A 24,393-nucleotide genomic window follows, 5' to 3' on the forward strand; every position below is an offset into this window, starting at 1 on the left:
ATTCTAGCTCACTTCAGGTGTGGCTTGTGTCTCCAGTCCCTATGGTACCATACACTCGTGTTTACACTGGAGATTCATAATAAACCAGGAGAGTTGGATGTAATTTTTCTGTTTGGAGATTAAAGTACACAACAACTTTTTCAAATAGAATCAGCCTTGAATCACGTATTCTGAAGCGTCAAGCTTTAACATTGTTCCTTGAAAGTCAGTGCACAGAAACTGTGGAGAAAACCAGGAATAATACAACAACTGCAAAAAAGTAAGGAAATAGGCAATTCCATGGAAAACAGAGTCAAATTTTGAAGAAGAACTCCAGGAAACATGACAAAAGGTGCTGGTCTTCTATTGCCAGAAGAAATCAAAAGGACAGTCTTTGAACACCTGGATAGTTTTCACCAGGAACAAGACACTCATTCTAAAGCAATGGATCAAATAATTTCAATGTTTACTATTTAGTCATTTTCTCTAAATTCAGTGTAAGAGGAAAATCTTCAGGGATTTTACTAAATGCAACAGAAATTTATGATGAATCTTCTGGTGAAAACATTCCAGTGGAAGTGTTTGAGCTACAGAGGCATATGAAGACTGCTGAGAACAATCCTGAAGAAACAAAGATGTGGAAAATGCTGAATTTCTGACATTCATTATAAATTGAGGTTTTTATGAATCGGTCAAATTTATCTTTATGTTTAAGACCTTTTTTTGAGAACTAGGTGCCTCTCTTTTTATTTATTTATTTATTTGGTCGCGCTGGGTCTCTTAGTTGAGGCAGGCAGGCTCCTTAGGTGCTGGAGGTGGGCTCCTTAGTTGTGGCATACAAACTCTTAGTTGCGGCATGCATGTGGGATCTACTTCTGTGAGCAGGGATCGAACCTGGGCCCCCTGCATTGGGAGCATGGAGTCTTACCCACTGCGCCACCAGGGAAGTGGGTAAAAGTCCGTTTAAGACTTTTCTTAATGATTTGAATAACTTACTTCGAGTGAAAGAAAACTTTCAGAATTAAAATGAATAAAAACTGTCTTCGGGCTTCCCTGGTGGCGCAGTGGTTGAGAATCTGCCTGCTAATGCAGGGGACACGGGTTCGAGCCCTGGTCTGGGAGGATCCCACATGCCACGGAGCAACTAGGCCCGTGAGCCACAACTACTGAGCCTGTGCATCTAGAGCCTGTGCTCCGCAACAAGAGGCCGCGAGAGTGAGAGGCCTGCACACCGCGGTGGCCCCCACTTGCCACAACTAGAGAAAGCCCTTGCACAGAAACGAAGACCCAACACAGCAAAAATAAATAAATTAATTAATAAACTCCTACCCCCAACATCTTCTTAAACAAACAAACAAACAAAAAACCTGTCTTCCATGAACTGTTAGTGAAGAGATAGGTAGGCAAATCTGGCTATGCTATTTAACATGAATATGCAAATTTGGACCAAATCATTGACATTTGCAAAAGTTAAGGCTCATACACAAGAACTATAATGCTATTTCATCACTGATATGGCATAGGTAAGTTTTTCTTTTTCAAAAATTGCATTTATATAATTTAAAAATGTTAATCATCTTTTATCTGTTGTAATACTTATTTAAAAATTTATTTACTGACATAATTATGCACATGCAATTCAATAATAGAAACATTTACTGTCTTCATTTCCCTTCTGATCATTGTTATCATCAGTTTCATTTCGTAGTTATTACTGAAAATCCTTTCGCAGTAGAGAGGAGGGTAGGCTGTTATAAAATGATTCAAAAGATACAAAATATTTTCAAACAGCTAGAATCGGCCTTGAATAATATCCTGATACACTGAGTTCCTTGAAGGTTGGTGCACAGAAATTGTGAAGCCATTGGGCACTTGGCGTGATTAGCGCAAGAATGACAACAGACATCATTCAGGAGAGGCACGACCACAAAAGGAGCCATAACTGATTGAATGAGCCATTTGCAGCTTCACTGCACCACCTCAGGTCCTTGGATCCTCATGGCTTATCTTTGAAATAAGCCCCTTTCTTTCACATGCATTTCTCTGACTGCAGAGAAGCTGAGCAGTTTTTCATGTTTATTGGACAACTGACAGCCTTCTTCTATAAATTCCTCATCTGTATCCTCTCTGGGATGGTGATACTCAAGCTGTTTGCGTCTGGGACCCCTTTGAGAATATGATGAAGCTTCTTACGCATCCTTTTCTGAGAAAAATACACACGTGTTAACTTGTGCAGACCTCCGCACCCAACTTCAGGGCGCTCAGAAACCTCCTCTTCCTCATTTTACAGATATAGAAATTCAGGCTCAAGACCTCAGACTAATTTGCAGCAAGTTCCATGCCCTGTGAGGCTCGGTTTTCTCATCTGCAGAATGGGAACACTCCCACTTAACCTCACAGGATTAATGTAAGAATCGAATGAGTTAATGTCTAAACATACTAGTCTAGAAATTCCAAAATTACTGCAAGGGTTGACCTTATTTTTATTTTTTCCCCCTCAGAGCCCCCCCCCCCAGTATAAATTAGTTCCAATGTTTAAAAATTGAGCATTCTCACACTTTAATAACCTGCAGCCCATGCTCCATCTCAGAAAACTGGAAGCTCCAGCAATACTGTCCCGTGCTAGGGAGGGGCTGGACTGGAGAAGCAGCATGCCTTTGTTAACAAGGCAACAGCACGGGCTGCAGGTTATCCTCTGAAAGCAGGGCGGCCTCACTCACTCACTTTACCTGCCAGGCCAGGTGGGCCCTTGGGCTGGGGAGTCCTGCCCTGGGCATTTACTATTCCTCTGCACATGCCTCAGGTCAGGTCAAATTAGTCACATAAAGGTGATAAGGCTTGATACTGATTGAGGTGACGCTATCTTTGTCTGGGAGATTTGCATTCTAATGGGATTTAAGGGAAAGACTGTCCTAATCCTACCACTCCCTGACAGCGAAAAATCCCAGTAATTATGTAAGAACTTTTTTGTACTCTTGGCCTTGGACTAATGGTAGAATTGTGTTGCTTTTGCCTCCAAACTATTTCGTATTCAGTCTGTTTCTCTCCATCACCACTTTTTTTTTTTTTTTTTTTTTGAGGTACGGGGCCTCTCACCGCTGTGGCCTCTCCCCGCCGTGGAGCACAGGCTCCGGACGCGCAGGCCCAGCGGCCATGGCTCACGGGCCCAGCCGCTCCGCGGCATGTGGGGACCTCCCAGACCGGGGCATGAACCTGCGTCCCCTGCATGGGCAGGCGGATTCTTAACCACTGTGCCACCAGGGAGGCCCCCAAACTGCAATTCTTACGACCCTAAAAAAACTCTTGTTTGCAGCCTTCTGTGGGTTTTTTTTTTTTTTTTTTTTTTGGTCGACAAGGACTAGCATAGCACCTGGCCCATAGTCCAGCTCTCAGTAAACACAGGCTGTGTTATCACTACAGATGAGGACACTAATTCAGAGAAATCGGTGGCTTATTCTAAGTCATCTAGTGAATAGATGGGAAATCCTTGGCTCAGAGGATGGGCTTACCCCTTCTCACAGCAGCCCTGTCCCTGTGGATCCCAGCTCACTGTCCGTAGCTCAGTTTGGGCACTGGGATTCCAGGACCTGTCCCCAAGTCCTTGTCAATAGCAGCTTCAGGGGACTTGCTGGTGGGCTCTCTGTCTGTGCTGTGATGCTGGATTAAAGAGCTCTAGTCCCCACCTTTAGGGACAAGAATCCACAGGTAGCTGTTGATTTTCATACCAAAAAAAATAAAAATAAAAAAGCCAAAAGATACTGATTTTCTTACCAAATGCCAAAATTGGGAGGCAGGGCTCTAGTTCTCACAGGTCCTACTTTCTTTGGATTATGGGCCAAAGGCTGTCCTTGAAGTCACCAAACGCTGAGGGAAACAGAGTGAAACTTGCATTCAGCCAGGAGATGGATGACCCAAATTCCATTACATTCAGCAGATTCCTGTGTTCATGATCTGGTCCCTGGGATCTTTCCTCTTTTCCCATCTGTAGAACGGTCATATTCACACTGAGTAGATATTTGGCCTTTTAGGAGTGAAAGCTTTAAAGTAAAGATTGCATATGGGGTTTTAGGAACAATCCACAAACTTTGTGGAGAAGCAAGAACGTAGATGATTGTGGGATCATTGTTGAGGACTTTCTGATGCAAATCCTAAAATTCTGAAGCCCCAAAATGGGATGATCTGCTTGTTTCAACACAGAGCTGATCTGAGAGGTATTTGTGGGCCTTTTGAAGGATGTGATGATTTCAATCATTCTGTAAAGACTGGGTAGAATTCTGGTGGGGCTGAAGACCCACGTCCAATTATCTACTATTTCTAGAGCAGTGGTTCTCAAAGTATGGCCTTTGGACCATCAGTATCAGCATCACCTGGGAACTTCCTGAGATGCAAATTTACCCCAGAACTATTGAATCAGCAAGTCTGGAGTTCAGACCCAGCAATCTGCGTTTTAACAAAACTTCCAGGTGATTTTGATGCAGCTCAAGTTTGAGAACTACTGTTCTTGAGTATAAATAACTGCAAATCTGAACAAGCCTCTAAGAACACTGGAACCCAGGGCGGTAAGGAGTGTGCTGGAAATGGGGTGGGAGGCAGAGGGAAGAGGTGAAGGACTGGCAGCTTGGTGTGTAAAAGGTACTGTAGGGGGTCCCCAGGAAAGGAGAAGCAGGCATGACTTTCTTGATATAAAAGAAGCCACTGTTGTGGCCTCTCCCGTTGTGGAGCACAGGCTCCGGACGTGCAAGCTCCGGACGCGCAGGCTCAGCAGCCATGGCTCACGGGCCCAGCTGCTCTGTGGCATGTGGGATTTTCCCGGACCGGGGCACGAACCCATGTCCCTTGCATCGGCAGGCGGACTCTCAACCACTGCGCCACCAGGGAAGCCCCAGGAAGAGTTTTTAAAGGCAACATTTGGCGTGAGGGCTATAGGGTGTGTGACTTCCTTCTGATTGGTTGGTGGTGAGGTAAGAGGGTGGTGCTCCAGGAATCTTGTGCTCAGTCTGGTGTTACCATCCTCCACCTGGGTGGGGGTTTTAGTTCTTGTAGCAGAACTCAAACATATTGTTATGTATATCCCTTGAGGAGGAACAAGGACCCTGCTTTACTCTGCACTGTTTTTTGTTTTGTTTTGTTTGTTTTGACTGCTCCTCCTTTGCTTCTGCATCCCCTCCCTTCCCTGTCTGGAACTCAGGCAAGGTCAAGGAGGCTGAATGAAACCTGTTTCCTATGAACAAGAAGTGGGGGACATGGAAAGGATTTGTACCTGGGAGAGCCCCCACAGGATCCTGCTTCGTTTCAACATGAGCTACTCTGCGCATTCCCATTATTTAAATAGCCCTATTCTACCTGCCTTTGACTGTGAGTAGATGCATTTACATAAAAATTAAATCATAATATAAATCATATTTTGAGTAGAGAGGAGAGCACTTCCATGTGGAGCTGTGCAGCAGCCCCAGCCCCTGCACGTGTGAGACCTTCCACATCTTTGCTACTCACACAGACTAAGGAAACAGCAAGAACCCCAGCAAGTTTTGGGACTGGTCCCACACACTGCATATGCTTCCAGGTGGGAACATAAATAGCAGTGACCAGGGAGTGTTGAAAGGAGAGATCTGGGAACCTGTCATTTGAAGAGACAGGGCAAAGGTCCTCAGCCATTTTCTAGCAATTTTACAACCTCTACGGAAGGAAGTCAGCATAGCATTTGCAGCCTGGCCTGTGTTCAGGAAAAAGAAGTGACTAATAGCAATAATAATAATTCCCATCAAGGGAATTGTGGTTTGAATTCTCTCTGAACGTACATTTATTTATTTTATCCCAGCTACATCTGTTTGCACCTTGCTGTGAAACAGTGTAATTAACCACTGGGTTTCAGAGAGAGGTGATAATTTTCAGCTTATTCTCAGCTCATTTTCAGTCCAAATTTTAACTTGAAAATGTTTTTTCTTCTCCCTCTGGCAGCAGCTCTCAGAAGTGGATTTTGCTGGAAGACTTCTATTTTCATCATTCTGATTGCTTTATTTATGTTGCAAATCACTGATTTGGTGTTTGGAAATTGCCATGTTTGGGGCAGCAAAGTTTTTCGTTAATGGATTGATGAGTTTTAAAGTTGCTTATAAAAAATTTTTTTTTCTTTTTAAATAAAGACTTAAAGTTCCAACTCATCATGCCTTATGTTCAGGATAGCGATAAACAGTGACGTCTTGCCATTTACCTCAACCCTTTGTTGCATGAAAAAGAGTGGGGCACAAGAGGATTGTCATGTCCCAGGTCTCAGGTGAATCCTTGGGACAGCCACCAAATGTGGGTTCTTGGCTTCACATGGGAAAGAATTCAAGAGCGAGCCAAAGTAAAGTGAAAAAAGATTTATTCAGGGAGATACACACTCCATAGACAGGGTGTGGGTCATTTCAGAAGGTGAGAGAGAACCCAGGGTATGGGGTTGTCAATTTTTATAGGGGTGGGTAATTTCATAGGCTAATTAGTGGGAGGAGTATTCCAGCTATTTTAGGGAAGGAGTGGGGATTTCCAGGAATTGGACCACCATCCACTTTTTGACCTTTTATAGTTGACCTTTGAACTGTCATGGCACCTGTGGGTGTGTCATTTAGCATGCTGATATGTTAAAATGAGGGTATACTGAGGCTCAAGGTCTAGTGGAAGTTGACTCATCCACCATCTTGGACCTAGTTGGTTCTAACCAGTTTATGTCATGTCCTTGGGCCATATCGTTCTTTAAAAGGTTGTTCCCTGGCCCCTTCCTGTCTCACCTTGTTATCAGATTAAACCTGAAGACCAGGCATCTAAGCTTCCCTCAAGCACATCTTGGTACTTGCCTTAACAACCAGGTTGGATAAACCAGTCTTTTCTCTAAACCAAATTCTGAATATCTTGTTCTCTCAATATCTGATCTTGTTGAATGCTATGGAATGAAGTAGCCATCAAAGTTGTGTGCTGGTTTGGTTTTGCCTTGACTCAGTTATGTCGCCATATCTTGATCTTTCTTGGCTCTATTTCTAATTAATGAATTAAGAAGGTTAGATTACATGGATACTAAAATTTTTTGTTTGCTGTTGTTTTCTTTTACACAACAGAGTTCTTCAAATGAAATTTTACTTGGAATTCTGATGTATAAAATCATGTATTGGTTTCCTATTACTGTTAAACAAATCTCCCCAAAACTTAGTGGCTTAAACAAGTAATAATTTATTATGTCTCACAGTGTTACCTAACACAGGTTCATGTGCCTGACGCACTGTGAAGCCACACAAACTGAAACATCAGAGTTTGGAGCTGTGGAGCTGTGGTTTATTACAGGGCCATGGGGATGGGTAGCTTCTGCTCAAAAATCCTGAACTCCCTGATGGTTTTGGGGAAAAAATTTTATAGGCAAAATTTGGGGTGAGGGCCACAGGGTGTGTGGCTTTCCTCTGATTGGTCAATGGTGAGGTAACAGGATGGTGCTCCAGAAATCTTGTGCTCAGCCTGACTGGTCAATGGTGAGGTAACAGGATGGTGCTCCAGAAATCTTGTGCTCAGCCTGAAGTTAACATCCTCCACCTGGGTGGAGGCTTTAGTTCCTGCAGAAGAACTCAAAGGTATCCTTATGTATATTACTTGAGGAGGAACCAGGACCTGCCCCAAGGCTGTACTATTGTTTCTTGACTGCTCCTCCCTTGTCCCTCTCCCTCCCTCCCTTCCCTGATTAACAACTGTTTAAATCTGTCCTTTGGAAGTCAGGGAAGGTCAAGGAGGCTAAATGAAGCCTATTTCCTGCAAACGAGAAATGGGGGACACAGAAAGGACTTGTACCAGAGAGGGCCTTACAGGGTCCTGCTTAGCTTTAACAGTTTGTGTGTGTGAAGAATTTGGGAGCAAACTGGCGGAATGGTTCTAGCTTGATGTTTACAATGAGGTTGAAGTCAGTTGTCAGCTGGAGACTTGACTGGGGCGGCACTTCTAAGGTGGATTAGTCATGCATCTGGAAAGGTAATTCTGGTTCTTGGGACAGGGAGGGGGTTGGGGGGAGGAAGGTGGAGAGTTTTTCTTCATGGGAGCCTCTCCACAGGGCTGCTTGAGTGTTTTCACAGTACAGCAGCTCCCTTCCCACAGACAGGTTTCTGCCCTAACCTGGGGTAGAGTTTTTCTTCCATCCTTCCTCCAGATACATGGGCCTTTGTGCCCTGGAGACAGCAAGCTTTACTGCCGCTTCCGCAGCTGTGTAAGGCTTTTGTTTTGTAGGAGACTCTGGTTCAAGGAAGAGAGAAGGACCTTGTGCCTGCCCCCACTCCCAATTATTGTAGACAATTGTAGCAGGGAAGAACAGGATCTGACTCCATGTTAGATCTGTTTCTTTTACTTTATCTTTGCTTTTTGTTGCTTTTGTTACTATAATCACTAAAAGGATGCTCTCTATAGCTGTAAGCATACATAATGGCCTGCCTCGGGGCACCCTGCCCCTCCACCTGCATGTTAAATTGAAGTGCCTTTGTTCAGCTCACAGGGAAACACCCTGACCCTGCCCACCTGTGAACGGCTGCAGAAAAGAAGAAATTAACACATCCCCTCCCTCAGGCTGGCCAAGCCAGGAGATACTTTGGAAGACTTATGGCCTTTTAATTTTACTTCCTCACCCACCCTCCCCCCCGTTTTATGAAAGAAACTGGCATCCAGACCCCAACAAGATGGGACTCTAGGACATTAGTCTGCCATATTCTCAGACGCCCAGCTTTCTGAATAAAGTTGCTATTCTCTGCCACAACACCTTGTCTCTGATTTATTGGCCTGTCGTGTGGCAAGCAGAGTGAGCTTAGACTCAGTAACACAATAAGACCAGCTCACAGAGGTTTGCACCCCATTCCATTCTCTCCCAATTTCCCTCCAGGCTCATCAGAGCCAGAGGCAACAGCGTTCACAAGACCGGGGGTGGAGATGGGCTCTGTTCCAGGCTCCATACACCACCCTGATCAAACCCTTTGTCGTTTTCAGCTCTACTCTGAGAAAATCAGGGGCCACAAGTTGGGGTTGGGAGGATGGGCTCCTTGGTCTCATCCCCACACATGTGTTTTGTTTTAAAAAGGCCCACAGCCTGTGCCTGATTGACAGCAGATGCTTGCAGATACTGACCTTCCTTCAGGTCACATGATGAGCCCCCTGCTGCTTTTTCAAGTTGACTTGGGGGGAAGAGTAAATGGTGGGGAGGGCTTTGGGTTTTCTAGAGCGAAAGTAAACTGCCATCTGCCGAGCACTAGCTCAGCTCCAAGTGTGTTGTGTTCGCCACCTCCTCCTGAGAGCCCCGCTGCGAGCACAAGACTGAGTGGGGAGGAAAACTTCCCTTTTTCTTTTCTAGATCCTTTGGCTGGTCTAACAGTTAAATTGACATAAAACAGATTAAGAGGGGGAAAAACAAATTTAATTTCCTATGTACGGGAGTCCCATAAAAATATGAGACTCAAAGAAGTAACGAAAGCAGGAAGCTTTTGTACATTTTAGACAAAGAAATAATACATTTGTGAAGAATTGACAAGAAAAGGGGTTTGGGCTTGGGGTAGTGAACTGGTGAAGAAGTAACAGGTGTGTTTAAACAGACTTCTGGGCCCTGAATTCCCTATTTCTGGTGATGAGGGTGCCTTCTACCCTCCTAGCACTGGGGGGGTACTTTTCACATGAAAGATTCACCTCCTGCTTTCAGAAGATTCAGAGTGTCTTGTAATGGCAGCTTCTCAAGTACCTTTCATTCAAAATAATCAATACGCCCGAATGGCATGTTTTGGGGTGATGTATTCTGAATCCCCACAACTATCTCAATTCTACTGGCAAGGAAACAGGCGTCAAGAGGTTGCTACTTTTGCAAGGACTCTCATCTTGTAGGTGCTGGGGGTAAGTTTGAACCCCAGTTTGCCTAGTCTTCCCGCTCCAGGCTGCTGCCTTCTAATCCGGGGAAGACAGCATTCCAGGGTAGGATGAGCTTCCTGTTTTCTGTGAGAAGTGGAAAGGGCCCCCTTACAGCTGCTTTTCCTCCCTGCCTGCTCCCTGTCATGGTGGGTGGGAAAGAGGCAGGTGAGGAAGGAGCGTCTATTTTGATGGGGGTGTGTGGCCAAGAGGGTCAGGCCTCTGTCCCCTTACCTGCCTGCCTCCTGCCACCCAGAAGAACTAAACAGGTTCTCTTCCAGGTGGGTGTGAGGGCTGCCGGCAAGGCCCTTAGGGGAAATGGTCTCGCGGGTGGACAGCTGATAAGTCTCTGTGCTTTTCTCCCCACAGGTGGGCTCCTCTACGGACAGGTAAGACCTAGTCCGTTAATGCAGGAGCATTTATGTGTACTGTGGTTGGAAGAGGGAAAAAGTTAGGTCCCGGCAGGGCCCATTCATAGGCACGATTCCCTTCAGCCCTCAGCAGCCCTCTCTCTGCGTTCCCCTCCTCAGCTCTCAAAGGCTGAGCCCAAGGGGAGGGGAAGGCAGGGAAAGGCAGCTCCAGGCCCAGAGAATGCTCCATGCCCCTACACACACATGCACACACACGTGCACACAGGTATATACACACATGCACTCTCTTTCCCAGGTGACTTGGGGTGGGGCAGTGTCTCTGTATCTGATTAGCATTCTTTAAGTGACCTGGTCAGAGGACATCCAGGCTCGGCCATTGCAGAAGCAGTGGACACCAAGCTGGAGGTACCTGGCCATTTTCCAATCAATCTGACCCAGCACCACCTGGACGTGTCAAGTCCTCCAAAATCCTGGCCTCCTTAGTATTTGGGGAGACTCTTGAAGGCACATGTTTCTCCTAGTTATCGTTGCTCTGATTTCCTGTTTCTGCTGATTTCTGTATCACATTCTGTCTCTTGTGGCCATTCCCTTCTTTTGGATGTGAACCACCCCCCCTGCAAACACCAGCCCCTGCCTCCTTTCCCTGCTGCTCCCAAGCCACTCACACTCCTGTGAAGTCTCCTCTACCGATGATTTGCAGAACACCGGGGGGTTGGGGTGTCTGGGCCAGTCCGGCTGGTCTGTAAACACCAGACATCAGGGATCCCTGTTCTTAGAAGTCCCCCAGCCACAGCTGCCGCCTGTGCTTTGCCCCTCACTGTCCTACTGTCCAGCTTGACCTCCACTTGTCTCCTCCTCCCACTTCTCCATGGTTCCAGCCCCTTCACTCCCTCCCTCTGGGGCTCCCAGCAGAGCTTTACATGCACAGCTATTGCATTCTTCAATTGTGCCCTAGTTTGATCCAGGGAGTGTATTGAGGATTATCTTTCCCTAACTAAAATCAACAAACATAAATGTATGGAAGCAAATACTGATCTGTATCTGTATTCTCCCTGAGGCTTCCCCTGCCTAATATTGAACTAGCGATCATCTCTTCAGCCCCTGCTACTTTGGGAAGGACTGCATGGTGGGGAGAGAGCCATGGGCATGATGGCTGTGCAGCAAAGCGCTCAGCCTCTGCGTCTCACCCAGGATGACACATGCCTGTGTCTCCTGTTACTCATCACACAGAGCACTTTGCTCTGACGCTTCTGGTCCCCAAACGTCTGGGCATTTCCCTTCACCAAGAGATTCTCTGTGACCAGCTGGGTATCCCACAATTCAGTTCAAGTCTGACTTGGAGTTAGCACAGACCCCGCAGGTTAGGGGCTCACTTCCACAAGACTGTCCCCTGAATGTTAGATGCAGGTCACAAGCAGTAGGTTCCCAGGTGACCCACAACTTCTGTCCAAACTGCCTACAAATCAGAGGTTCCCACAACCCCTTCCCTGGATTCCATCATTTGCTAGAACAGCTCACAGAACTCAGGGAAAATGCTCATGTTTACTAGTTTCTTATATAATGAAGGAGATGATAAAGGATGCAGAGGAATGGCCAGGTGGAGAGATACATAAGACAAGGTCTGGAAGAGCCCCAAGTGCAGGAAATTCAGTCCCTGTGGAGCTGAGGTGTGTTGGGGCCCAGGACAGGCTGCCCCCAAATATGTATCAATACCGTATTGATTGTTTTGAATTAAAGTTATTTAAGAAACAGCTGATATGAGAGAGACTTTTACCCTCCTCTCTGTCTGCTGAGAGCAGGAAACAAATCTCCCACATGAAAGGCATCCTCCCCATTCCAGGAGGTAGAGAGACATCCAGAGGCAGGGAACCCAGGGCCGAGAAGCTCATATAAACAAACCTTGTTACTTCTTTACTAATTAAGCACCCAAACCTAAGTTTCTTTGTCCTTTCAAAGTTACTGTTTCTTTGTCTAAAAAGTATAAAAGCTGCCTGCTTTGGCCACTTCATAGGTGCCATTTCTATGTGACCTCTGTGCTCACTATTTAAACTGTTTCTTTTCCACCTGTTAATCTGTCTTGTGTTAATTTCATTATTAGTCCAGCCACAAGAACCCACGAGAGGTAGAGGGAAAATTCCCCCCTCCACCACAGGTGTACCAACCCCCGGTACCTGGATGTGTTTGCTAACCCAGAAATCCCCTATTGGGATTTTTATGGAACCTTGTCACATAGCCATGATCGATTAGGAACTCTGTTTCCAGCCCCCTCCTCTCTTTGTAGAATGAGGGGAGGGGCTGAAAGTTCCAAGCTTCTAATCATGGCTTGGTCTTTCCTGTGACCAGCCTTCATCAAAGAGCACACCCAGAGTCATCTCATTTGAACAGAAGATGTTCTTGTCCCCCAGGAAATTCCAAGGGATTTAGGAACTAGTATTAGGAACCAGGATCAAAGACTAAACATTAGAACTAAAGATTCTCCCAGCATCCCTTTTTATAAGGATTTTAGGAGCTCTGTGTTAGAATCTTGGGGCAGAGACCAATACATGTATTTCTTATTATCTCACACTCTGGACACAGAGAGACCCAGATTTGAATCTTAGCTCCACGACTTACTGGTTTTGTAACCTTGGGCAAGTTATTCAATCTCTCTGAACCTCAACTTTCTCATCTGTAAAATGGAGATATTAATGACAACCACTTTGTAGGGTTCGCAGGAAGATTAAATGGGAAAATACATATAAATCTTAGTGTTTGCTGCTTCATGCACCCTCATTAGGGAATTCTTTTATGTGAATCACTGTGTGAAGTTGAATGGACAAGGAGGTTTTTGCCAAAGGAAGAAATATAATAATGTTATTAGCATATTCCATTCCCTCTGCCAGGCCCTCTACATGCATTAGCTCAATTAATCCACACAATAACTGTCTAAATGCTACCAAACAAAAGTTTGTGTGCACACTAACACACAGTGAGGCCAAGTGTCAGAGTTTGGAGCAGAGAAAGTTTAGTACAGGGCCACGCAAGGAGATGGGTGGCTCGTGCCCCCCAAACCCCAAACTCCCTGAAGGGTTTCAACAAGCATTTTTTTTTTTAAAGAAGATGTTGGGGGTAGGAGTTTATTAATTTATTTATTAATTTTTTCTGTGTTTGGTCTTCGTTTCTGTGCGAGGGCTTTCTCTAGTTGTGGCAAGAGGGGGCCACTCTTCATCGTGGTGCGCGGACCTCTCACTATCGCGGCCTCTCTTGTTGCGGAGCACAGGCTCCAGATGCGCAGGCTCAGTAGTTGTGGCTCACGGACCTAGTCGCTCCGTGGCACGTGGGATCCTCCCAGACCAGGGCTTGAACCCGTGTCCCCTGCGTTAGCAGGCAGATTCTCAACCACTGCACCACCAGGGAAGCCCTCAACAAACATTTTTAAAGGCAAGGAAAGGGAGAAACGTGGTTGGTTGTTACAAACTTCTTGGCATTGGAATCCTTCGTTCTTGCACCACATAGGTCAGGTCATAATGTTCCTGTAAACCTCCAACAGGACAAATGTTATTCTCTGTTCTGCAACTTTTTACCTCTATTTGAATGGACTCTTAAATGTCAGAGCCTTGAGAATGTGCTATCCTATATATTTCAGGCTCTAGGCAATATTCTTTTACAAAAGGTAAAGAGCCAGCATGATTAAGCACAGGAAACAGAGCACAAAGTTTAAAGTAAAAGGAACAGATCTAAATCCCACTCCTGGGCATATACCCAGAGAAAACTATAATTCAAAAAGATACATGCACCTATATGTTCATAGCAACACTATTCACAATAGCCAAGGCAATGAAAACAACCTAAATGTCCATCACCAAGTGAATGGATAAAGAAGATGTGGTATAGATGTATACAGTGGAATACTGCTCAGCCATAAAAAAGAATGAAATAATGCCATTTGCAGCAACACGGATGAAGCTAGAGATGATCGTGCTAAGTGAAGTAGGTCAGAAAGAGAAAGACAAATACCATATGATATCACTTATATGTGAAATCTAAAATATGACACAAATGAACGTATCTATGAAACAAAAAACAGTCACAAATATAGAGAACAGACCTGTGGTTGCCAAGGGGGAGGGGTGGTGGGGGAGGGATGGACTGGGAGCTTGGGGTTAGTAGATGCAAACTAGCATATATAAGATGGATAAACAACAAGGTCCTACTGTACAGCACAGGGAACTATATTCAATATCCTGTGACAAACTGTAATGGAAAAGAATATGAAAAAGAATATATTCAGTTATATATTGATATAACTGAAGCACTTTGCTGTATAGCAGAAATTAAACAAAACATTGTAAGTCAACTGTATTTCAATAAAATTAAAGAAAAAAGATGAACAGATCTAATATGGAGTCAGGTTTGTTCTTCCCTATTACACAAAGGAGAAACTGTTGTCTGTCTTTCATAGATGTGAAAATTTAAGTCCTTTACTGAAGGCCACATAGCTGGGAAGCATGAAGATTCAAACGGGGTTGACTCTGAAGCCTTACTCTACTGTATTTTCTCCACTGGTCTTTCCACATAGATGCATAGAGCCAGGAAGGACTTTGAGAGACTATGGAGTGTATTGCAGATTGGGTTCTCCAGAAGCAGAGACTGAGATAGAGTTTGGGGCACAGGATGTTTACTAGAAATCAACACCCATAGAAGGTGGAGGAGGAGGCAGGTGAGTTGGGATGCATGTCTGACAGAGTCATGGCCAGCCTGGCCCCTGGGACCCCTGGGGCATTCTGACATCAGTACATCAGAGTGTTTCTTTTGCGTGTGTGTGTTTCCATTCACTTTATTGAATTAAAATCAACTCATCTTCTAGGAAGTAAAAAGTATGAGTTCACTGGCCAAAGTTGCATGAAATATTTGGCATTTCTTTTTTTTTAAATTTAATTTTATTTTTTATACAGTAGGTTCTTATTAGCTATCTATTTTATATATATTAGTGTATACATGTCAATCAAAATCTCCCAATTCATCCCACCACCACCACCCCCACCACTTTCCCTCCTTGGTGTCTATATGTCTGTTCTCTACATCTGTGTCTCTATTTCTGCCCTGCAAACTGGTTCATCTGTACCATTTTTCTAGGTTCCACATATATGTGTCAATATATGATATTTGTTTTTCTCTTTCTGACTTCACTCTGTATGACAGTCTCTAGATCCATCCACATCTCTACAAATGACCCAATTTCGTTCCTTTCTATGGCTGAGTAATATTCCATTATATATATGTACCACATCTTCTTTATCCATTGGTCTGTCGATGGGCATTTAGGTTGCTTCCATGTCCTGGCTATTGTAAATAGTGCTGCAATGAACATTGTGGTGCATGTGTCTTTCTGAATTATGGTTTTCTCAGGGTATATGCCCAGTAGTGGGGTTGCTGGGTCATATGCTAAATCTATTTTTAGTTTTTTAAGGAACCTCCATACTGTTCTCCATAGTGGCTGTACCAATTCACATTCCCACCAACAGTGCAAGAGGGTTCCCTTTTCTCCACACCCTCTCCAGCATTTGTTGTTTGTAGATATTCTGATGATGCCCATTCTCACTGGTGTGAGGTGATACCTCATTGTAGTTTTGATTTGCATTTCTCTAATAATTAGTGATGTTGAGCATCCTTTCATGTGTTTGTTGGCAGTCTGTATGTCTTCTTTGGAGAAATGTCTATTTAGGTCTTCTGCCCATTTTTGGATTGGTTTGTTTGTTTGTTTTAATATTGAGCTGCATGAGCTGTTTATATATTTTGGAGATTAATCCTTTGTCTGTTAATTCGTTTGCAAACATTTTCTCCCATTCTGAGGGTTATCTTCTTGTCTTGTTTGTAGTTTTCTTTGCTTTGCAAAAGCTTTTAAGTTTCATTAGGTTCCATTTGTTTACTTTTGTTTTTATTTCCATTACTCTAGGAGGTGGATCAAAAAAAATCTTGCTGTGATTTATGTCAAAGAGTGTTCTTCCTATGTTTTCCTCTAAGAGTTTTATAGTGTCTGGTCTTACATTTAGGTCTTTAATCCATTTTGAGTTTATTTTTGTGTATGGTGTTAAGGAATGTTCTAATTTCATTCCTGTACATGTAGCTGTCCAGTTTTCCCAGCACCACTTATTGAAGAGACTGTCTTTTCTCCATTGTATAGCCTTGCCTCCTTTGTCATAGATTAGTTGACCATAGGTGCGTTGGTTTACCTCTGGCTTTCTATCCTGTTCTGTTTTTGTGCCAGTACCATATTATTTTGATTACTGTAGTTTTGTAGTATAGTCTGAAGTCTGGGAGTCTGATTCCTCCTGCTCTGTTTTTTTCCCTCAAGACTGCTTTGGCTATTTGGGGTCTTTTGTGTCTCCATACAAATTTTAAGATTTCTTGTTCTAGTTCTGTAAAAAATGCCACTGGTAATTTGATAGGGATTGCATTGAATCTGTAGATTGCTTTGGGTAGTATAGTCATTTTCACAATATTCATTCTTCCAATCCAAGAACATGGTTTATCTCTCCATCTGTTTCTGTCATCTTTGTTTTCTTTCATCAGTGCCTTATAGTTTTCTGAGTAGAGGTCTTTTACCTCCTTAGGTAGGTTTATTCCTAGCAGAATTATTTCTGATCCAACCAGTGTTGCCCCAGGATGGAGGTCAGTACTAAGGGGGATGTATCAGTTAGGGCCTGTATTTGCTAAGTATCAGACCCCACTCTGACCCCACAAGACAAATGAGGGACTGGATTTTTCTCTCACAGGAAGGAAACCTGGCCATCACCATCTCTATACTACACTTCATGATACAATCAGGGAGACTTTCATCTTTCTTAGTGCCCCATCTTCAAAGTGCCCTCAAGTTCTAAGATGGTTGCTGAAATTCCAGCTATTACATCCACATTCAGAGAGGAAGTAAAGGAACCAGGGAGGAGTAAAAAACTGTGTGTCCCTCACTGAAACCTCCCCCCACCCAACCCAAATTCATATGTAGAACCTAATGCCCAACCTAATAGTATTAAGAGGTTGGGACTTTGGGAGGTGTTTAGTGCCCTTATAAAAGAGACCCCAGGGCTTCCCTGGTGGCGCAGTGGTTGAGAGTCTGCCTGCCGATGCAGGGGACACGGGTTTGTGCCCTGGTCTGGGAAGATCCCACATACCGTGGAGCGGCTATGCCCGTGAGCCATGGCTGCTGAGCCTGTGCGTCAGGAGCCGGTGCTCCGCAACGGGAGAGGCCCCAACAGTGAGAGGCCCGCGTACCGCAAAAAAAAAAAAAAAAAAAAGAGACTCAAGAGAGCTAGATTGCTCCTTTCCCACCACGTGAGGACACAGCACAAAGACACTGTCTATGAACCAGAAAAAGGGTCCTCACCAGACACAATCTGCTGTGCCTGGCCTCCAGAATTGTGAGAAACAAATTTCGGTTTATAAGCCCCATGGTTTATGGTATTTTGTTATAGCCACCCGAATGGACTAAGACAAAGTAAGGTGGAATACTGTTCAGCTTTAAAGGAATGGAATTCTGATACATGCTACAACATAGATAAAACTTGAAAACACGCTCAGTAAAATAAGCCAGACACAAAAGGACAAATACTATGTAATTCCAGTTATATGAGGTCCCTAGAGTCATCAAATTCAGAGAGTAGGTTGATGGTGGCCAGTGTCTGTGGAGAGAGGGGACCAGGAGTGACTGCTTAATTGGGTCTTATTTGGAAGGGATGCACAGGTTTTGGCTCTAGATAGAGGTGATGGTTGCACAGTATCGTGAATGTACTTAATGCCATTGATGTGTTCACTTTAAAATGTTTAATTTTGTCATGTTAATTTCACTGTATTAAGAAAAGATTTTTGAGACAAATAAAAAAATCCAAAAACCCACAATGAGATACCACTACACACTTATTAGAATGGTTCAACACAGAAAGACTGGCCACACCAAGTACTGGTGAGGGCATGGAGGAACTTGAACCTCAGACTAGCTGGTGGGAATACACAAACGCTTTGGAAATCAATTTGGCCATTTCTTAAAAAGTTAGACATACATTTACCACATGACTGGTATGTCATATGGTATGACTGGAATGGTATGTCATATGATATGACAGGTATGTCATGTGACTGGAGACAGAGAGTAGAATAGTGGTTACTGGGGGCAGGGGAGGGTGGGGAAGGTGTTTAATGGGGACAGAGTTTCAGTTTGAGGTGATGAAAAAGTTCTGGAGATGAATAGTGGTGATGGCAACACTACAATATGAATATACTTAATGCCACTGAATTGTACGCTTAAAAATGGCAAAAATGGTAACTTTTATGTTCATGTATCCTTTATTGCAATTTTAAAAAGCACCTCACCATCAATGACTGCTGCTTACACTCTTGTGATCACTGTCAGTTGCAAGTGAAGCTGGGAAATGTAGACTTTTGGGTTGTATGATTTTGTACCCCAAATAAAATTAGGGTGCTGTGAGAAAAAAGGGGTGTTGGGGAGGGTTCCAGTGGTCTCTGACACATAGAACAAAAGTTAGAAGCACCTTTGCTGTCCTCACTGACTTGTACACAGATGTGCCCATGAACTTGGTCTATCTGTTTTCATTATACATGTGTCAAAATCCTCTAAAGGTATAATTTTTAAAAAAATTTATTTTACTGAGTATTGTTGATTTACAATGCTTTGTTAGTTTCTGGTGTACAGCAAAGTGTCTCAGTTATACATATACATACATTCTTCTTCATATTTTTTCCATTATGGTTTATCACAGGATATTGAATATAGTTCCCTGTGCTATACAGTAGTACCTTGCTATTTATCCATCCTATATATAGTAGGTTGCATCTGCTAACCCCAAACTCCCAATTCTTCCTTCCCCCACCCTCTGGTCAACCACATGTCTGTTCTCTATGTCTGTGATTCTGTTTCTGTTTCACAGATAAGTTCATCTGTGTTATATTTTAGATTCCACATATAAGCGATATCATGGTATTTGTCTTGGTCTGACCTACTTCACTTAGTGTGATAATCATCTCTAGGTCCATTCATGTTGCTGCAAATGGCATTATTTCATTCTCTTTTTATGGCTGAGTAGTATGTCACTGTATATATGTATCATATCTTCTTTATCCATTCATCTGTCAATGGACATTTAGGTTTTTCCATGTTTTGGCTACTGTAAATAGTGATGCAATGAACATTGGGGTGTATGTATCTTTTCAAATTAGAGTTTTATCTGGATATATGCCCAGGAGTGGGCTTGCAGGATCATACAGTAACTCTATTTTAGGTTTTTTACGGAAAATATTTTTTAAAATGTGTCTAATCGAATCTTGTTATTTGCAGTCATGATATTCTATAAAGCTGCCATGGACACTAGATTTGTGAACATGGAACCACTGCTCCCAGGGGAAATACAGGGTTAGGGTCCTGGTCTTCTGGTCATGGTGTTTTTGTCAACCAATTGATACATACCTTGTTTAATGTGTGTTTCTTTTTAAAGACACCTTTTAATATATTTGATTGATTCATTGGCATTGAATTCATGGCCAATAGCACTAGAACTTACGCCTGAATGAAGCTTATTTAACACGTGTATTTTCTCCGTAAGACTCATCACAGCCTTCTGCACTTAGGACCCTAGACAGCACTTCTGTACTAGGCTCGGAAAAGAGCAAAATCACCAACACAAAGCACAAAAATGTATAAACATAGCACTAAATAAAAGTCAAAAAGGACCCTTGTTTACAGGAAGAGCTGAAGCAAGGAGGCTTCAGCCTCCCAGACCTCGGCTTGGAACATGGTGGCAGGGTCTCAAGGTTTTCCCTCCTCTGTGTCTGCAAATGACCCCAGGCCCACAAGTATTGATTTTCAATTTACAGAGGAAGTTTTAGTATGTAGGCGAATTCACAAATCCATGAATAATGAGAATCAATTGTATAAAGTCAGAGTTTTCACTTTTGCCACTTGGACTTAACATCACTAATGAACACTATTTATCCAAATGAGCTTAATTTTGCTTCGGTGGTTGCTACCAATTTTCATTCCCCTCCTCCTCATCCCTTTTCCCTACAATATCTGGGCCTTGACTGCAGGTGAGTATTGCAGATGATGAGGGTTATGAGGAACATAAAAACAGGGAGAGGGCTTCCCTGGTGGCACAGTGATTGAGAGTCCGCCTGCCGATGCAGGGGACACGGGTTCATGCCCCGGTCCGGGAAGATCCCATGTGCCACAGAGCGGCTAGGCGCGTGAGCCATGGCCGCTGAGCCTGCGTGTCCGGAGCCTGTGCTCCGCAACGGGGGAGGCCACAGCAGTGAGAGGCCCACATACCGCAAACAAAAAACAAACAAACAAAAAACAGGAAGAGGTGATAGGTAACCTTCTCAAAGTGGGTGGTCAGGTGCAAGCTCTCAGAACTTGAGAATCTAGTCCTCTGATTGTAGTTTTCTAAAACCAAAGAAAAACAATGTGGAAGAAGGAAATACTCTGAAATCCCAACAGTGGGTGGGTGCATTTAGAGAGGTGGGTGTATGATTTTTTTTCCCCTTCTATTCTGTTTTACAAATTTTCTGTAAAATGCTTATATATTTTAATTATGAAAAGTAAATATTAAGAGAAAGAAGTATTTGTTTAAGAGATCCCAGACTCCCCTTGGGCACAGCATAACTCACACCCACCAAAAGGGATTTTTTTTTTTTTTTTTTTTTTTTTTTTTGCCATTCACACTAGCCTGGGGAAAGGGTAGGTCTGAGAGGCTAGACATTTTTATTCATTGAACATTTTGGTTCTTCAGCGTCTGTTGGACAACACTGGGGTTGGGTGAACTCAAGAAAGGAAGGGGCTTTCTGCAAATGGTTTCAGCCCCTGGTGCTTCCAGCCCCTCTAAACCAACAGCCTTCAGTAGCATCAGCTTATCCTGGGCCTTCCTCTCCTGCCAACCCCAGGCTCCTCTGTTTGCCAAACTGAACACTGGAAGTTTGCACAGGCCATGACATTTCAAGAAAGGTCACCTCCCTGAAGGCTTTCCCTGTAAATTTTTCTATTCCCAAAATGGTTTTTTTCCCCCCCAAGAAATGCTGGTTTTTAGCTGAGGGCTTCTGGGTTCATCTGAAGTCATGAACTTTCTGCCTCTTTTTGGGTAGTGACCCTCATTGCCCAAGTGGACAGGTCAAGAGCAGAAACATGGACAGACACTTGGCTGGAATCCCCTTGCTGCTCCACACAATTTCTTTGTCTTTCTGAGTCTGGTGCCCACTCTGTGCTCCCGGCAGGCTGCTCACCAGCTCACTGGCAGGAGAGGGAGAGGTGGGACCTCCTTATACTAGTTCCCTGGGGAGGCTGTGACAAACTATCAAAATCTCAGTGGCTTAGAGATAAATGTAGTCCTCCAGTTCTGGGGGGCGGGCAGAGGTCTGAATCAAGGTGCTGGCAAGCTGGACTTCCTCTGGAGGCTCCAGGAGAGAATCCATTCCTGGTCTCTTCCAAGCTCCTGTGGCTGTCGGTGTTCCTGGCCATGTGGCTGCATCTTCCGTCACTCTGCTTCTCCTCTTTGCCTGTCTTCTCTTTGCCTCCCTCCAGGGAGGATGCATGAGCTTGCATTTAGGGTTCCCTCCCATAATCCAGGACAATCTCCCCATCTCAAAATCCTGAACTTCATCACTTCTGCAGAGTTCTGTTTTGCCACATAAGGTAACTTTCACAGGTTCCAGGGATTAGAACATGTGTATCTTTTGGGGGGCCATTTTCAGTCTACCACACTCCCCAAGAAAGAATGCTTTCCTACTGCCATGTGGGGGCATTGACACTAGATGCTCTGAGACTGTGGCTTGTGCAGAAATGTTTCCTTTATTAATACTGGAGATGTGTTTTGGGAAAGAGGCAGGTGATTGTGGAGCTCGAAAGGAGAAGAATGGCTCAAAATAAGAGAAGAGCTGTTCCACATCACAGGAGAGCTGGGAGTAGGGGCGGAAAGCTGGACGAGGCAGAGGGCTTGTGCGTCAGGAGGTGGGGCGAGTCCACGCCTGTCTAGCGCTGTGGGTGTGACAACAATGGGGCGGGGGGGGGTGGATATCCAGAGACCAGACTGCTACAGGGCTCTCTGCCCTGCACGCAACGGCAGCACTAGGCTACTTGGTAGTGCTTTTTAATTAAGTGAACCTCTTTCTAAAATATTGTAAAAGGGCTTATGAATGCGATGGTCCAGAACTTGGGGGATGAGGAGTAAGAGGTCACGCTCCCAAAAGGAATTTGTTTCTTTCTACCCCAGAGACGTGAAATGCCACTTTCTTCCACTGGAAGCCAGTGCTTCTGAAGATGACCCCTCACTTCTGATCCCCTTTCCTTCATGTTTTCTCCCCCAGGGCCTCTCAGTTCTATCTCAAATCCCTCTTCCCTTCCCTATATATTGCCCGGCTCAAATCGCCCCTGGGGGAATCGCCTGCCCGGTCTGTTCCGCAGCCTGAGAGCATGTGTGAGCATCTGCAGTGGCCCTGCTCCTGAGCCTAACGTGAGGCAGCCCAGCTGATGCTGTGAGTCTCTTCGGCCTCGTCCAGCGGCTGAGGCCAGGCCTGGGGGAGGTGAATAGCTTGGCTTTGCATCCGTGAGATCCATGCATCTGAGGTAAGGCTTGTGAGCTAGAAGAATAGGAAATGGTGGTCCGAGAAGAGGGTGTATGGAATCAGAAATTAGGAGATCCATTCCACAATTATATCTGGAGTGGCCACTGTGTGTCAGGAGAATTCTGTGATTACCCAAGTAATTACCCGAGTAATCTCACCTAGAAGGAGGGAGGAATAGACCAAGGCTGGTGCTGGGAAAGCAGCAGCGGTCACTCAGCCAGGATAGGGGACTTGGTCAGTTTGTGGTTTAGGCAATGATCACAATTTGTCTGTGTTCATATATGATTGTAGGGTGGTCTTTTTTGGTCTGCATCCATCAGCATCACAGAATGGCCTCCTCTGATGCTGATGGTCTGTGCAAATGTTATATTCCGCAAGAGGACCACAGCCCAGCAGAGAGCACCAAGCCAGCTCCCAGGTGTCAAGGACAACTTTTCTCTTTTTCACCCTACACAACTGACCAGGCATGAAGAGCAAGAAAACTCCAGCTTTCAATAAATTGGCCATGTAGGTATAACATCCAGGAGAAACAAAAAAGGCAGGGTTACCAAATTCCCCATATCTCAGCAGCAGACATACAATGCCTTTTGAAGACTAATTAAAATTTCATGTCAAAACCATTTAAATGCAAGAGCAATGAAAACATTTGAGCTTCGGTTAGGTACAGTCTAAAGACACATAATCCCAGAATCTGACCTACTTGAAGCATGCGATAATCTTTTGGGGGGATTCTTTTGTGGATGCTAAATAATTTACCATGAAATTCCATTACATTTGCTGTGATTTTTTTAATTTTTTATTTATTATTATTATTTTTTAATTAATTTATTTTGTTTACAACTTTATCGGAGTATAATTGCTTCACAATGGTGTATTAGTTTCTGCTTTATAACAAAGTGAATCAGTTATACATATACATCTGTTCCCATATCCCTTCCCTCTTGCGTCTCCCTCCCTCCCACCCTCCCTATCCCACCCCTCCAGTCGGTCACAAAGCACCGAGCTGATCTCCCTGTGCTATGTGCTGTGATTTTTTAAAAATGACAACACTGTTTCTATTTTCATGACCTTGAATATATTGTGTTTTCTCTTCCCCATGTTATAGATGTTTTAGTAAACAAACGTCTCTGGAATAAATGTATGGTTCCCAAATTCATACTATTCAGGAGAAAATCAAATAATAAAATGTTGATGCTGGAAGGAAGCTACCAGGGCCCCAAACAACACAAGGGCCCCAGCTAGAGGGGAAGCACGATTGCTGACCCTGGGTCAACCGGACAATGAGACACTTCCCCCTCAGTCCTGAGAAAGTCAGCTCTGAGTGGTCAGAGACATTTTCTATCTGGTTTCCTGCTGGATTCCCCAGGGTCCAGCATAGTGCTTAATGAATCGTAGGTGCTCAATAAATGAATAAGTTACTTTTTTGGATAAATAGAGACATAAAACACATTTCTGGAAAGTCAGTGCTATGGAGGTGTAGGGGACACCAGATTCTGTTATTCAAAATATGGTCTGTGGACCAGCAGTGTCAGTGTCACCTGGGATCTTCTTA

The 24,393-nt window shown here is 44.1% G+C and overlaps 1 pseudogene across 1 annotated transcript in view; it reads left to right on the forward strand.

Annotated features, from left to right (window-relative positions):
• LOC309805989 (elongation factor 1-alpha 1-like) overlaps window positions 1–24,393 on the forward strand; it is a 79,075-nt pseudogene that overhangs the window by 25,866 nt on the left and 28,816 nt on the right. Inside the window, exon 3 of the transcript in view lies at window positions 10,237–10,256. The product of the transcript in view is annotated as an elongation factor 1-alpha 1-like (transcript). The remainder of the gene's footprint in view (window positions 1–10,236; window positions 10,257–24,393) is intronic.

This window comes from Mesoplodon mirus (genome assembly GCF_964341445.2).
Source record: "Mesoplodon mirus genome assembly, chromosome: 6".
Lineage (NCBI taxonomy): Eukaryota > Metazoa > Chordata > Mammalia > Artiodactyla > Ziphiidae > Mesoplodon > Mesoplodon mirus.